The following is a 17,228-nucleotide window of genomic DNA, read 5'->3' on the forward strand; positions in this document are numbered from 1 at the left end:
CATTAGATCAACTCGCAGTAGAGTGAACTTCAAGATACGGTTCCCAGTAGAACACCGAAGTCAAGGATCACTTGCTACGGTCAGTGTGTGGATGGGCAATCACTATGATCAACCTACAAAGGAACCAAAGGTGTGCGGTATCTATCCTAATTAAGCTTTTCCACCATTAAGAGCTCGACTTCACGCGCAGGTCGTCAAGGAGGAGATCCATCCCCTCTGCAGAGGATCAAAATTGCGTTGACATGTCTTCGGATCATCCTCAAGAATGTTTCCCAACTCTACACCAATAGCCCATTGTTCATCGTTAGTACGACATAGACCAACAAAAACAACCGATCATTAGATCAAAAAATTTTCAGAGTAGTCTGCTTTTTGTTTTCAACAAGTAATTTATTCATTCTACGTCCATATGACATACAATGTACTCACGTGTGCAAGTACTATATGCATGTACTGTCTAATAACAATGTTATTCATACAACGATAGTTAAAGTAACCACAGATATATAATTATATACTGCGTGTGTATTCATGTATTTTTATTTATACATGTGCATGCACCTGTATACATATAATGTAGGCATGTGTTCCTGTACGTACAATATGTATGTACATACAATTCATATGTATATGCATAAAATTTCATTCAATATACGCAAGTACGCTCACAAAAATTTCCTCTTATTTTTCAGAGAAAGGAGCATATCTGACGAGGAAGTCATTTATTTGAATGAAGATTGTTTCGCTAATTCCTTCATGTTAAATATGTTACGTATTCACTGGTGGTTATTATACCTATAATATCATTTGTTTATGTATTGACGAAATAGTTGATTTAATTATGGTACATCTGTTTTGTATTATTCACTAATGGTTATTATACAGATAATATTTTTATATATTAACAAAATACCTAATATAATTATGGCATATCTGATTTGTACAAATGCACTTGTCATATACTAATTGTTATGATAATCATAATATTTATTTGTTGGTGTGCATTAAAAAATATGTTTGGAATTTCTACATTCATTAAACGATTTTTTAAAAAAAAAATATTTTGTTATCATTAAATTTCCTACATTTATCATATCATGCATATTAAGTAAGAGATAATTAATCAGTTGCATTTTATTTATTTTGACAAAAGAAGATATTTCATGTCAATTTTCTTTGATATACAAAAAACTGAACACTTTTGACTCATCAAAATTTCTCACACCGCATAAATTTCTGAATAAGAAAGAAGAAAATACGCAGACCCTCTTTGAGTATTACATTGTTTGTTTGTTTGTTTTGTTCATTTACGTCGAATTAGAGCTGCGCAATGGGCTATTGGCGACGGTCTGGGAAACATCCCTGAGGATGATCCGAAGACATACCATAACAATTTTGATCCTCTGCAGAGGGGATGGCACCCCCGCTTCGGTAGCCCGACGACCTGCACGCGAAGTCGAGCACTTTACGGTAGCACAGTTTAACGAGGACCAATACCGCACACCCTCGGTCCCTACGCAGACTGATCCAAGTGGGTCACCCATCCGCACACTGACAGCAGCCAGTGATGCTTGACTTCGGTGATCTGCTGGGAACCGTGTCTTAACGATCAGTCCACTGCGGGACTTGAGTATTACATATGTTCTATTTATTTTGTGTTTTTATTAATCAAATCGTTAAATAAAATAAAAAAATTTCATATTAAACGATATTTTAACTTGTAAATCATTAAGTTCCTACATCAAAGTAAGTCAGACTGATAAAAAACGACTATTTTCCCCAAAATAATCAAGCAAAATTGATGGAAAGGAGAATTTTCCTCGGACTGGGAAAGCTATAAGAAGTAAAATATAAAACAAATAATGAAACGCGCCGTCATGCTATCGTGGGAGAGATGACATCAGAATGACGTTTTAGCCGACGTACACTAGCAATAGCATTAAATTGCATTGTCAATGAAAATCTTATGACAGGGTAGATTTTAGCTGAGCATACGAAAACGCAGCAAACGGAAACCTTATAATTATGTAGATTTAAGATGATTTTCATCTTAGAACTAGCTTTATTCAAGGTTTTTTTTCCCGCTTGAAAACCCTAAGACAACCTCGTTTTAAGGTTGTTATGTTGAAGGTTGTTTTCCAAGGTTTTGGATCAGGGTAATGTGCGTAGAATAAGCAGATTGTCGCAGACCTCGTTTTAAGGTTAGAAGGTTTACACGTAAACCTAGTAAAAAACCCTTTTTAGGTTTGCATGAAAAGATTTTTGTTGTGTTGAAGAAACCTTATATTGCTATCTGGGATAGGATAAAGTTTACAGAAAATAATAGCTTTTAGGAATCCGCGAACTCAGCGATTTATAGAGGACGTTGTTATCTAAGACGAATGATATCTAGCAAAACAACACGATCATCAGTTGCTCTGGAGATTTCTTCAATGTAACGTTTCCAACTTTATATAGCTGCTTACTAAATTTTAAAAAGAAAAATTTTTAATATTCTTTCTTATGCAAGCAAAACAAAATGGAATTTCTTTTTTAAAAAGAAAGAGCAACCCAAACACACCGGAAAAATATTCGTAAATAAACAGGAAAAAAATATGTATCATATTTTCTTTTTGAAGTTAAAACCTATTACCTCTGAAATCGCTCTAATAAATTTAATGATCTGATATGAAAGATCTGTTTAAACTTTACATTCCATACTTTTTTCAATCCTAGAACTTCAAAAAATAAAATATGCAAAAAGTATACAGTGACACACAATGTCATGTAATTTAATCTTGAAAAAAATCTTTTTAACGAAAATTGTATCAAAAAAAGTAAAGTCTTAATAAAAAATCATTATTTACAAAAAAAAAAAAAAAATGTAGGATAAAAAATGCTTATAATAAAACAAAATATAGTTTTTTTTTTATTTTTTTTTTAGTCTTAAAGTTCTAAGTCAGACATAGAAAATCACTCTGTAGAGAACTATATTCAAATTAGAAAAAAAAAATGTTTACAAGTAAATCTTTTATCATTAAAAACGCAACAATGTGGCCCTGGAAAGACTGGAAAAATCCAGGAAAATTAGTTTATTTGCTCTTTTTCTACTTCTTTTGTAACATTTTGGATATTCTAGCATGCATGGAGTGTTTTCTGTGAGTGAAATCCAGCAAAGAAAGCGTAAGGAATAATAAAAAAAAAGAATAAAAAAATAAAACGGCTCGAGAAAGGTTCAAATTTCAAGACCCCCTAGCTCCCTTTAATATCAAGGTATAATTTTCAAACTCGGACCCTAAGTAGGGGTCTATGGTCCAAACAAGGCTGCTGAAGAGAATTTTTATAGGCCAATTAGGGGGTTCACAGTGGGCCCCTAAAGGTATATTGCGTAGATGAGAGGAGAGAGCTTTTGAAGCGAAACTGTGGCAGGCTTCACGTATAACCGTGGACTGGAAGGTTGGCCACCAGACCAGCAAGTTCGCTGCTGGAGGGAGGGGTCTTGGGTTCAAATCCCAGGGACGGACAAATTTTGAAAAAAATTTCTTTTTTTTTTAAAATTATATTATTTTTTGTTATGTGTTTTTCGATATTCTGGGGGGTTCTACATGTAGGAAATAATTTTTTTTAATGGGAAAAATCCAGAAAAATCAGTTTTTTATGCTCTTTTTCGACTTTTTTTGTAACATTTTGGATATTCTAGCATGCATGGGGTGTTTTCTGTGTGTGAAATCCAGCAAAGAAAGCATAATGGAATAATAAAAAAAGGAATAAAAAATAAAATGGCTCGAGAAAGGTTCAAATTTCAAGACCCCCTACCTCCCTTTAATATCAAGGTATAATTATCCCACTCGGACCCTAAGTAGCGGTCTATGGTTAAAAACAAGGTCCGAAGAGAATTTTTATATTCCAATTAGGGGGATCTCAGTGGGCCCCTAAAGGTATATTGCGAAGATGAGAGGAGAGAGCTTTTGAAGCGAAACTGTGGTAGGCTTAACGTATCACCGTGGATTGGGTGGTAGGACTCCGGACAAGCAAGTTTGCTGCTGGAGGGAGGGGGCCTGAGTTCGAATCCCAGGGACGGACACTTTTCAAAATTTTTTCTTTTTTTTCCCTTTTGTTTTTTTTACATTGTATTATTCCTGACTGCGAAGCCATTGGCTGAGGGCTGGAGTCCCGCTCTGTGCATGGATCTTGCCTCTTCTCTTTGTGCTGTCCTCTGTTGTGTGTGTGTGATGTGTGAATATGTCCCACCCTATAAACGGGTGTGTGGCAGTGTGGCGTGGGCAATGTTGATAGCCTTCATAATGTAGGACCCTCAAAAATATAGAAAAACGCATTAAAAAAGTATATAATGCAAAATAAGCGAAAGAAAAAGAAGAGAGAAATTTTTTTCAAAGTTGCCACAACTGGGATTCGAACCTGTTACCCCCCGCTCCAACCATGAGCTACTAGTCCGGTGTTTCGACCACCCGACCACCCGAACACGTGCAGCCTGCCACAATTTCGCTTCAAAACCCCTCTCATGGTCAGCTATGCAATAAACCTTTGGGGCCCCCAATGCCCTCCCCCTAATTCACCTATAAAAGATTCCTCCGGCAGGCATGTTTGAACCACGGACCCCAACATAGGGTCCGAGTTCAAAAATTATAACTTAATATTAAAGGCAGTTTGACGGCTTCGAAATTCGAACCCCACCCTGCCATTTTATTTTGTTTGTTATTATTATTCCATTATGAGTTCTTTAACAAAGAAAGATGCTCGATTTTACACATAGAACACCTTATGCAAGATAAACTGTCGAATATATTGTAAAAATAATTTAAAACAATGTAAATAAACCAATTTTCCTTGATTTTTCCAGTTTTTACCCATTTTTCGCTATTTTTCGAATTTAAAAAAATTATTTCCTTCATGTAGGATCCCCTAAAATATGGAAAATAATATTTAAAAAAAATAATATAATGCAATATAAGCGAAAGAAAAAGAAAAGAAGATTTTTTGAAAAGCTGCCGCAGCTGGGATTCGAAACTGCGCGTCCTCGGCCCAGCTGTGAGTTTCTACTGCGGTCTCTTGACCACCAGACTACTCAACGCGGGAACATCTGAGCAACAGGAAAGGAGACTGTTAACAAATCAACTACGCACTACTCAAGCCCGTTCGACGGATCATGGGTTAGAGTTCCCTTGTCGTCAGGTTAACTTTGGGAGGTTTTCACGGATTTCCTTTCCATGTAACTCAAATGCAGGTTAGTTCCATCATAAAGTCCTCCACGTAGGCAAATTTCTCCCAAAACTTGATCCAGGAGTTCCCTTGTCTTCTGGATTTGGTTAAAAATCGCAAAACAACTGAGTTGGACAGTAGTAGTCGTGAACGCACAAAAAAATCGGATCGGCTGTTAAGTAAAATAAAGTCAAATACGTAGAAAGTCTTCTGTGGTAAGCGCATCATGGGTTAGAGTCCCCTTGCAGTCAGGCTTACCGTGAGAGGTTTTTGCGGTTTTCCCCTCCATGCAACTACAATGCGGGTTAGTTTCATCAAAAAAGTCAGCAACGGAGGCTTTCTCCAAATATATGTTCCAGGGGTTCCCTTGTCATCTGAATTGGATTCAAAATTACAAGGCTACGGTGTTGAACATTCACAGTCGTAAATACCACGAAAAGAATTGGGTCGACTGCTTTAATACAGAGAAGAGTGGCTGAGGGTAGAGGGCACTTGCCTCTCAATGAGTTGACCTGGGTTCGATTCTAATAATTATCTGGTCGATTCGAACTCAGCACCCAGCTCATACCGACCACAGTACAAGCGAAAAATATCCTCAGTGGTAGACGGGCCTTGAGTTAGAATAATCGCTAGACGTTAGGCTAACCGTGGAAGGTTTTACTTTCCTTGTAACGCAAATACGGATTATTTGCTTCAGAAAAAATCCTCCACGACGGCAAAATTCTCCCCGATTCCTGAACTAGGAGTTCCCTTATCTTCTGGATGTGGTTCAAAATTACAATGCTACGGAGTTGAACATTAATAGTCGTAAACCCTAAAATTGGGTCGGCTGTCCAACGACGGTAACAAAATAAAATACTGAGAAGGACAGTGCGAAGATAAATCCAGGGTAAAAGCGGGATTCAAACCGGCTAACTCTACTCTTAGAATTAGATTATCTATTCTAATTTCTGCTCTTTTTTTTTTAGATGTTTAGTCTGCCGCACACTGTTATCTTACCTGTTATAACAATTTGAATTAAAAAAAAAACAAAAAACTGAAAAAACGTCGTAGAAAACTAGTAAGCCGAAAGCGGAAAAAATATTTTTACGCAATCCTGCAAAACTGATTTAAGGCCAACATTAATTTTTTTTTTTTTGTAATATCAACGAGAGTATTTTAAATTAAAAAAATTCCACTAAAATAAGAAAGTTTTTTTAAACTACAAATTTCGGGGTGCACATCCACAATGAATTTAAATATTATATAATGAAGTATATAATAAATATTATATAATGAAATTATATATTATTATTTCGGTCATAGCATTTTAAATTATACAGATTTTGGATTTCAACGAAATCTTGTATTATGCTGTCGAATTCCAAACTACGCAAAATGTCGTATTCAATAGACATAAGTGCGAGCGATGTGTAACGATCTTGATTCATTGCTGATCTGTATTCGTATGCTGCAATTAAATTCACAAAGACGTGATTTAACCCAGGTGATCCAGGAAAAACATCGAGAAACAAAATTATCTGCAGGGATAGGGGGGGGGGGGGGGGCGTATGTGGATATCATCAGATTGAAATAGTACTTCAATTTTTACTTTATTTAGGTCGATAGCCCACTTGTTATTTTGAGCTAGTTTCAAATTTATTATAAGTGCTTTCTTTTATTTTGAAGTTTTGTTTAGAGAAAAATTACCAAATTGTGTAGGATATTATAAATGGTGTAAACCAACCAGTAAGTGTAAACCAGGGCCGGATTAACCTATAGGCACACTAGGCACGTGCTTAGGGCCTATGAAATTCAGGGGTCTACGAAAAACTTGAGAGAAAAAAATTTGTTGACAAAAATAATTTAGCTTTAAAAACAACAAGTGTATTTTGCACAAAATTATGAAGATACAAATAAAAATATAACATTTTTCAGTAATAAATTATTTTGCAGAATCTTATGATCTAATATATTACTTTTTTGCGATTTTTGGATTCAACGAAATCTTGTATTATGCCCAATTACGCTAAATGTCGTATTCAATAGACATAAGTGCGAGCGATGTGTAACGATCTTGATTCATTGTTGAACGCAAATAATTTTTTTCAATTTTAATCTGGAGAAAGATCTTTCTCCTTCTCCATTTGATCCAAGAATCGACAAATATATTTAAATATCCTCTTATATTATATCTTCTTTTTGAAAAGAAGGGAAGAGTGGGGGAAGGAGGGGAGGGCCCAAAAACGTCTATGCCTAGGGCCTACGAAAGGTATAATCCGGCTCTGGTGTAAACCTATTTGGTTTGGTAAGTATATATTATGTTGTTCTGCAACGAAGTAAAGAAGAAATTTTCTCATTCGGAAAAGATAACAAAACTGAAATATTTCATTTGCTAGTTTGAAACAGTGCTTAACATTCAAGGAACCAGTCTATTTGTTTATTTATTTTCTTGATAAATTTGTGTTTTGTGTAATACTTAGCTTTGTTAATCTGAAATGTTCTAATGTTTTTAAACATTATTATTTCTCAGAATTCCAATTGCTATTTTTAATTGAAATATTATCTTTATTTCTTTGTTTTGTAACTTTTATATTAAGATACTAAGTTTGCAGTATTCATTCTAAAAAAGGAAGGGTAGGACACTAGAAAGAGCCCCTACACCCATTGCAGAAGAGAGCATTATTTACAGATATTTGCTTGGCTTTTACGACACTCAAAATATAAAAATTTTTTAATTTTATCACTTAAATTTTTTTTGAGAAAATTAGTTTAAATTCAAAAATAATTTCTCAGTTAAATTGGTACATTCTATAAATTAGTTTTAAAATTAGCGTAATTATCAAATTTTGAAGCACATGACAAAATATCTATATGGTTCGAGAGTTGGTGGGAAATTTACATTTTTTAAAAATCCTCCGATTGTTTTTCTTTTCATGTTGATAACTATGCTTATTTAGGCACTTAATTTTAAATATTTTTCCTTTCTTATCTAGAAGATGAAAATGATCCTTGATATCTTTTTGGAAGCTGAAGATTGCAAACATGTATTGATGGTGTCAACTGATGTCATTTGTCATTGGTAGTCTGAAACAAGAAGCTATCAGCTGATCTAATGGTTAGTTAGCAATTAAGCTACCCTTCTATTTTAGTGGAGTATGTTTGATTCATGCTCTTGCCATTCAGGTCAAATAAAATATACATTAATTTTTTTATTACTTTTCCTAACTAAAATATATTGTATCTAATATACTATAGCTAATATTATATTTAATTTTTTTTTCAATCTAATTCTCTTGTGAGGGATTTAAATTAACTAGTGTCAGGGTTTGAAAAAACGCAGGGGAAATTGGGTTTTATATGAGAAAACCCAGGGAAAATTGGGTTTTTTCATTTAGTACTCATAAACTTTAAAATTTTACTGTGTAAATATTTTTATTTATTAAATAGTTCTGTATAAGCTTAAAAAGTGTAAAATGTAAAATACATATAATAAAATTAAAATAAGTTTTAATAACACACTATCACTAATACATATTGGAATCTTTATTGTTAATTATATAACGTTTCACAATTTTTGACTCAAACATTATAAAATATAAATGCAACAGTAATATAAAAGGAACAAGTTTATTAATCTTTTTGTTTTTACCCTCATATATTTACTATTTTATTAAATATATATTATAAATTTATAATCAGTAAAAACTTCAATTTTATTTGACTTTTATCTTTAATAAAATTAAACTGAACAAAATATTTAATGGTCTTCTATATTTATATAATAAGATTAATAGAAGGTGAACTTAAAATTATGTATAATTTTAAAGAGTATCAGTCACTTATCCTATTTTTCAAAGATTTAACCTTAGAAAAAAAGACGTCATTTTCAGATAAATAATTTTAACTTAATATTTTTAATTTCAAAAAAACCAATTAATATATAAAATTATAAAAAAAGCATAGATAAATAGTTTTGGCTTGTCTTTTTAAAACCAGAGAATGAAACTTTGAATTTGTTAATGTATCACTTAGTAGACATCTTAAAAATAATATTTTATTCTTTTGCTATTTTTTAATGGGGATAAGCTTTCTCCAAATAGTTAAAAATTGTCAGCAAATGTTAAGAGTTAACTTAAAGATTAATTTTCAAAGAGCAGCAAACAGATAAATTTTTTAATGCTTCATTTTTTATTTATTATTATTGTCATACACCAGATTCAAAGTGTCCATATTTCTCTCTTAGATGGCAATATTATCTAAGTAGTACTATCTATCTTTGTAGCTCTATCTATTCCTGATTTATTTCGTAGTTTACTCCACACCAAACTGAAAGTTGAAAAGTGTTTTTCGTCAGGGGCAGAGGATGTTAGTGCTCAGTTTAAAGCAAGAAAGAATTGTCAGAAATTTTGTGTAAGCTTGAAAGCTTTTCCCTTTTGGTAGCTTTTCCTTCTTTTTTTTTTGCCATAATTTTCCACTATTTTTGTGATGAAAACTGTTGAATTACTGTGTTAAGCATCATTGATTTTGGAAAGTATTCATATCGAAAGTTTTGAATTTCATAACACCTGGCAGAAATTCTGAATGATGCTTAGAAAGCTAGTTTTCTACTAATTGCTCTTGTTCATCATTTGTAAGTTGTCCTCTTTTTTTGACATTTGTGATGTATGCTAATAAATGAGATGGCTGAACAGTCTAATGGAATCTTTTTGCCAAACATTTATTATGATGTTGTGATTCATCTGCTCTGAAATTGAAGTATTTTCTGATTGAAGCTTATTTAAAGCTTCAGAAACAATTGATAACTGTTTTTCCTAATTAATAGCTTCTTGTTAAACCTCAAAATTATTCAATATTTTTGACATATTTTTATTGAATTTATTTTGATGTTCAAGAGCAATCGCATGATTTTTACGGTAATTATTGGCAAAAAGTTTTACGAAGTCACAATATGAACTCTACCTTGTATTATTTGGTAATTAAAGCAGTTTTTTTTCTTCATTTGCCCATCCATCTGCTTGATGAACTTCCATAATGTGTTCAATGACACTATTAGAAGATACTCCTTTTTCAACTAAATTTAAGAAACCCACTTAGTGTTCCAAGAAGGTTTTTTCAAGGGAGCCCCATCCAATAAAACACAGGCAGGTTTTCTCAAAGAGGGCTCACTTGGCAAACCCTGACTTGCATTAATAGAAACTACTAAAATTCTAAAAAAATTTATGTTCGTCGTTCTTGCTCAAATTTATTACCTTGTTAAAAGAGAAGATGGTAAGTTAGTTTACAATGGATGTTCATTAAGTGTTTTATTAATCTCATTATAACATTTTTAATGCTCATAAATTAGAGTATTTAAAGAAAATTATAGTGCTATTCTTAACCATTAAAAAAATGTTTCCTTTAAACTTTTAAGATTGTTCGGCGCAAAAAGTTATGTTGTTTAACCTGAATTTTTTCTTTTGTCACTTTCTCTTTATGCTGTTCTATCAGAAAATACTTATGAGGATATTTTCATTCTAACTTGCTTTAGTGTGTGGAGATGCCAACCATTAAGATTTATCTTTAATCATTAATTTATTATCTATAATCTTATATTCGAGTAATGAAAATTATTGTTTTTAGGAAAAGTAATCTGCTTAAAATGTCATTTTTTTCTTAAATATTAAGAGATAAGAAATTTTAGTGTAAAAATAGATATTCTACGATAAATTACCCCTGCCTCTTGAAACTATTGCTAAAAGCAAGAAATTGTAAAAAGATATCTAGAAACAAGAAAACAAAAATTAATAAAAGCAAAAAAGCAGAATACCTAATCACCCTTTCACCATTTTTTTTTTTGACTCATCAAAGTAAAAAATAAAAGTGCTTCAGGTATCACATGAGACGTGTTATTAGTTATTTTCATTTCTAAAAATTTCTGTGATATATATTTTTTAATTTGAAACCTCTACAAAAGTGATATTTTTTCATTTAATCGTAAATAACAATTTCATAATTCATGTTCCCTTTATGTACTTTTATAAACTTTAGTCTTAAAATTGTACTAATTTTTAATTTTCATAAACTTTAATTGTATGATTCAGTGCTTCTGAATACTGATAGCCAGTGTATAAATAATAGCTAGTGTACCTCTGCAAATATATAAATAATTGTATTCAGTAATACATTGATTCAATAGGAGCCTGAACAAAAGTTGAATCTTTTGGTTAAAAGAAATTTCTACTCATCATTATGAGCAACAACAAGAAGATATGACATGAGCTTTGGAAAAAGGCAGACATATCAAGTAAAACCAATCTGCTTGCATGCAAGATGAATCTACCAGGTAGGCTACCATGTCTGACTACAATTCTGTCTTCACTGTTTCATCTGGTAAGTAAAATTTATGCTGATAATTAGTGTTATATTTTTGACATATTGTATTAATCTGTATAATTTTATCTATATAATATATACAAGTAATTTGTTTTAAAAAAGTTAATGATGCAAATCTGTTTCGGAATATGAATAATCCAAAATACCTTATTTGATTCATATTCTGTTGTGATACCTTTCTGAATAATAAATGTCTGTGGTTCTAAAAGTTTTTGAGTTTCTACATCTTTATTACTAATAAATTAAAAGAAATACGGCTTAATATTTGTATGTTTTTCAAAGGAATATAAAATATGTGCTATATGTTAAAATATTTCTGTATACGAAGTTTAAAAGAGATCATGAAGTTTCTACCCCCATTGAAAAAAAACTAATCGGGGGCAAAAACTTTCCCCCCTGTTAAAATTGTATGTTTAGCTTATTGAGTAATTCTAAGCAAGGATTTATATACTTTAATCTGTAAATAACATAATAAATGGTTTTTTGTGTTTAGTTTTATCATTTTATTCCTAATCTTTAAGAGAGAGAGAAAATGTAATAATTCTTATAGGAATGAAGAAAGTGTATTTAATTTTTTTTATTTAAATGCATTTGATTTATTGCTTTTCACTTGAAATTTCTTTTTAAGTCATTGGTTAAATTCTATAAACTTAAGTGTGATTAGGACATAAAAGTGAAATGGCATATAACAAAAGCATTGAAATCAATAATAATTAACTGGAATTAATTTTATTTGCATTAATATCTTTTACTCTTTTGTTTAGAATGAAGTATAAGTGTAGAATAATAATTATAGATTATTATTGCCGCTAACTTTATTGGATTTACCAGTACATTTCTGAATCTTGTCAATTCCTCCGGCTCTATTGGTTTAATAAAAATTCTCCTTTTTGAATATAATGAAAAAAAATCCGTAAAAAAATCCTGATGGAAATAGAATTTTTACTCAATTTATTGCTTGCTTGAATATTTAAATAAGTATTACAAACACATAATCAATGGAATCTCATTTAAAGTATTTCAATTATATTCATTCGGAACTCTCCTTTTAAATTAATTAAAAAATCTTTTAAATATTAATAATAAATTAGTTGTCTATTACTATTTGAAATTCTACTAAAAATCATTTCAAGTTCATTTAATATTAATCATAACTGGAAAATATTGTAGACCATTCATAGCTATAAGTATAATAAAGTTTTTGTACTTTGATGTCAAAAAATTCCTAAAATTCTTTGTATGTAAAATATTTAGTATCTTATGCAACGGTTATCATAAAATTTAAATTTTGTGAAATCTACTGGATTTTTGTCCCATCAATGTTGTCAGTTATAAATATTAAATTGAAAATAGTAAATGAGATTATAAGAGATATACTAGCTGAATACCCGTTCTTCAGATAGGGTAAATAAAAAAGGAAAAGAATCAATAAATCAGTACTGAGAACTCAACGCAATAGTGCTGAAAATCAAAAGGCATATACAACACAATTAAAGAGCTTAATGGAAGAACCAGGTGAATGACAATTTTAAGGGAATTAATAAATTAGAAAAAATTACAAAGTATTTGTGTCAATATGGGTATGTTTAATGTAACAGAACTGTTTTTGCTTTTATCTTAACTAATACATATTAGTTTTTAATATGCTTGCATGATTTTTATTTCAAATACTTGGCAGTGGCAAATAAAATGAAGCAAAGAATTATTTGTCCCATATTCTAATAAATTAGTAATGAAATAATTTGGGTGCAATTTCTTTTTTCATTCTAAAAATTTCACTTACCTGGTTCTTCCACTAGTTTTTCAATTAATATAGCTAAAATAATTTAAGTTTTTTAAAAATTTAATATTACATGTTGTAATCACTGGTGGCATTATGTTAAAGTAAGCAACGCTCCTTGTTAGTAATTCGTACCATTAAAATAAAAATTAAGTGTATTTAGCATCACATGGCATACACTATCTTAGCTACCAGTGGAAAAAAATATTTTCCGAAACTGCGGAAAACCAGCTGTAGAATTTTTATCAAAACCAATTCACCAATCACCATAATAACAGCAGTACATATTACTGTCAGTGATAAATATGAATTAAGCCTCAGTTGTGAAAGGATATTTTTTAGGATTTTCTTAAACTAATTTCCCTTTAATCTTCCCTCCATGAGCTTGGCTTTTTAGCACATAGCTTATTTGATTTTATTTTAATTAATACACATTATTATTAATTGAGCACATAGCTTATTTTATTATAATTAATACACATCAATATTAATTGAGCATTGGTGTCAATAATAACATGCTGATTTTTTTGGGGTTGCTCAAAACATGAATAAATATATTTTCTCTTCATTTTTGCTTTTTAGTTCATAAGTTGCTTTTTTAGGTAAAACAAATTACCAACATTAGTTAAGCAATTATTGTAATCAATGATTGTATGACAATTTCTTACGTTTCTTCTGGAAAAGTAAATGCTTTTACTCCATTAGTTTTGCTTTCTAGTACAAGGCTTATATCTTTTATTTCAATATGCATAAATTACCTTAACTAATTTAGCATCATTGGCATCAATTTTTAACATTTCTCCTAAATGAATAGTACCACAGGGTTCCCACGGTCCTTAAAAGTCCTTAAAAACTGCTTAATTTTTATTTTGGAAAATAAGGGCCCTTAAAAGTACTTAATTTTGGTACAAGGTATTTAAAAGTCCTTAATTTTTTAGCATCACTATGGTTGATAGCAACAATTTTTCTGTTCAATTTTTTAAAACAAAATAGAGTTCTTTTATCAATTAGAATTAGACCACGCATTGACGGTAAAGCATTTTAGAGAGACAAAAATTATTGTGTGTAGGGGGTACAGACAAGGGAAGAAAACATGTTGTTTCATTAATATATTGGCTTTTTCCTTAATATATTCTGCCCTTTGCCTAGAATGATACTCTATGAGAACAGAGAAGCATTCTAAAAGAAAAGAATAGTGTGGACAAGGGGAATACTACACATGGAAGAGATAGTGTTTTTTTTGGGGGGGGGGTGCAGTTCTAAGGACCCACACTAACCTTCAAAATTGACAGAATTCAGGAAATTCAGTTCTACTGGTTATGCATCTGCTTATAGGAATTAAGTAAAACCCTAAGAAAATCAAAAAAGTATAGGAATTAAGTAAACACTAAGAAGTATCAGGGAAAAAAATTTTTGAACTGGAATCCATAACGTAAACTATTTCCTAAAATCTCGAATTAAATAAATTTGCATAATATTTCAATATGTAATAAGTAACTGCAAATTTATGGAAAGCATAAAATTTTTTAAAATTGATGATTGTATTAAAAATTAAGCAGATTTGTAAGAAACAGGGTTTGAAGAATCTTAGCCCACCTAGGTTTTTCATCAAACACCTTGAGTTTATTGATGAAAACCAAGTGTTTTTTCAAATATACTTAATTTTTTTTTCCTGAGTACTAAATAAGTAAGCATGATTTGCTTCTAACAAGAAAGTTAAATATTTGGTAACTATTTATAATTTGTTTTGTTGCAATGTAATTTTTTTTTTTTAAAGTTTTAGATTGTTTCGCTATTATTTTTATTTCTTAAGGATATGCAGATTTGCCTGGTAATTCTTTGGCGAGCCTGTTAATTAATGTGATTATATCAGTGCTTACATTATAATAAAATTGCTTTTTTTTTACTTGTTGATTTTTTTAAGAAGGTAAATAATTAAATAAATTGCACTGTCACTGGTGGCATATGCATATTCAATGATAGACATAAACAATCACACTATTTTCTGAAGTCCTTAATTTTTCAAAAAAGTCCTTAATTTCTTCAAAAAAAGGTCCTTAAAAGTGCTTAATTTTTGCTTTGTTGAAAGAGTGGGAACCCTGTACCACTTTCCCATTAATTTTGCTCTTGAATACATAAATTTTTTTTTTCTATTTTATTACTGTTGGTTTTAAATAAGTAATTTTTTAGAAACAGGTTTAAAAGAATTAAAATAAACAAAATGATACTGCATAGTATCAGACAAAGTATACATTTGGCGACATAAACCAAGCATGCTACCATACAATGTTCATTGAATTTATCTGACATAGTGAATATAGAATAATTAAATATTTAAATATGTGCACTAAACTATTTTTTTTTGATTAAATAGAGCTATAAGCTGACACTTTTCATTAATGTTATCTTTTAAATATGTGAAAAATTGAGTTGTTAAATTTATAACAATGGTTATTGCTTATCCAATCACAAAATTCCATTTCGTTTTTCGCTCATCCTATTAGAACAATTTGCCGTAAAATGTTTTAATGTCGACAGTGACCTTCCTCATTCTTTGAACTATCTGTATCCCAAGTTTCATAGCTTTCGAACAGATGGTTTAGGGGTCTATAAAGGACACACACATGGACAATAATTTTTATGTGTACAGATGACTACCTTTTGTTTAATTTTCTGAATTGCTTTGCATTTTAAAGTTTGACCAATAACTCTGTAATATATTAAAGTTATATTGCATAGTTCAATATTTCTTTTGACTAAAATGAAATTTTAAAATTTTTCAAATATGGCTGATTTTTAATAATATAATTATTCTTATTATTTTAAAAAAAAATAGAATTAATACAGATGAAAGCTAAATATAATCTTGAATTTTTTTTCTTAAAAAAAAAAAGAAATTAAAAAAAAAGGCAAATTTGTTTTAAGTGAAATAATTTTATGAATAAATTTGGAGTAAAATTTATAGTTTTAGTTATATCACTTATATTAAATTTACAAACTCACTACAAATAAACAAAACCTGTTTAAAAACTTAGTTTCAGCAAATTTCATAAATTTTAATTTAATTTTCTGCGATAGTTGACGATCTCTTCCATTTAGTACAATTTATCTTAATACATTGAATAAAATTATTTTTTCTTCAAAATGCACCAATTTTAATTTAAATGATTTAATATAATGTCTATTTTATTACATTACACATTGCTAACCTTTATACATTGCTTTTTTAATTCAAATATGTCTCATTTTAATCAACATTGATTTTATGCATTGTTTATCATTTTAATGAGACATTGTATCATAAACTAAATATTTATAGTCTTTTAAACTATTTCCTCTGAAACTGACATATAAGTTTCAAGTTTATTTGTGAAAATTAAATATAAAATTATATTATTCTCAGAACTATAAGCAAAACAAATCTTGTTTACATGCCTTAAAAAGAACAAAAAATTCTAAAAGCCCCAATTTTGGATATTTATCCAATGTAAGAGTAAATGCTTGGGTAAATAACCTAAACCCTGGGTATTTACCCGTCTCACATCTATAGTTGCAACCTCACTAAATCAAACCTCATCTCAACTATAAAAGTTTTTTTGAAGATTTTTCTTTCAAATTTTTTATTTCAAAATTATTTTTTCTTATAAACATTAAAATATTATAAAATGTAAATAATATTTTATATTATTTAAATTTTTTTTTATAGATTTAAGAAAAATCATTTATTGAAATTTTTTTATGAACTGGAAAACAGTTAATTTGAAAGAAATAATGTAATTTTTTTAATGAAACAAGACGGAAAAAATGTTTGGCGTTTTCTTTCATTATTAAATTTAGTTGATGCATTATTTGATTTTGTATAAATATTTGCATATTTTTTAGGCCTTTATTTTTA

The 17,228-nt window shown here is 30.1% G+C and overlaps 1 long non-coding RNA gene across 1 annotated transcript in view; it reads left to right on the forward strand.

The window, feature by feature from the left end:
* The first annotated feature begins 6,735 nt into the window (after positions 1-6,735).
* LOC147801900 (uncharacterized) overlaps positions 6,736-17,228 on the forward strand; it is a 38,607-nt gene continuing 28,114 nt past the window's right edge. The window contains exons 1-2 of the long non-coding RNA XR_015430609.1: positions 6,736-8,296; positions 11,357-11,550. This is a non-coding gene — a long non-coding RNA (uncharacterized LOC147801900). The remainder of the gene's footprint in view (positions 8,297-11,356; positions 11,551-17,228) is intronic.

The sequence above is a fragment of the Parasteatoda tepidariorum genome, chromosome 11, assembly GCF_982258835.1.
Source record: "Parasteatoda tepidariorum strain Cologne lab strain chromosome 11, Ptep-v5.0, whole genome shotgun sequence".
In the NCBI taxonomy this organism is placed as follows: Eukaryota; Metazoa; Arthropoda; class Arachnida; order Araneae; family Theridiidae; genus Parasteatoda; species Parasteatoda tepidariorum.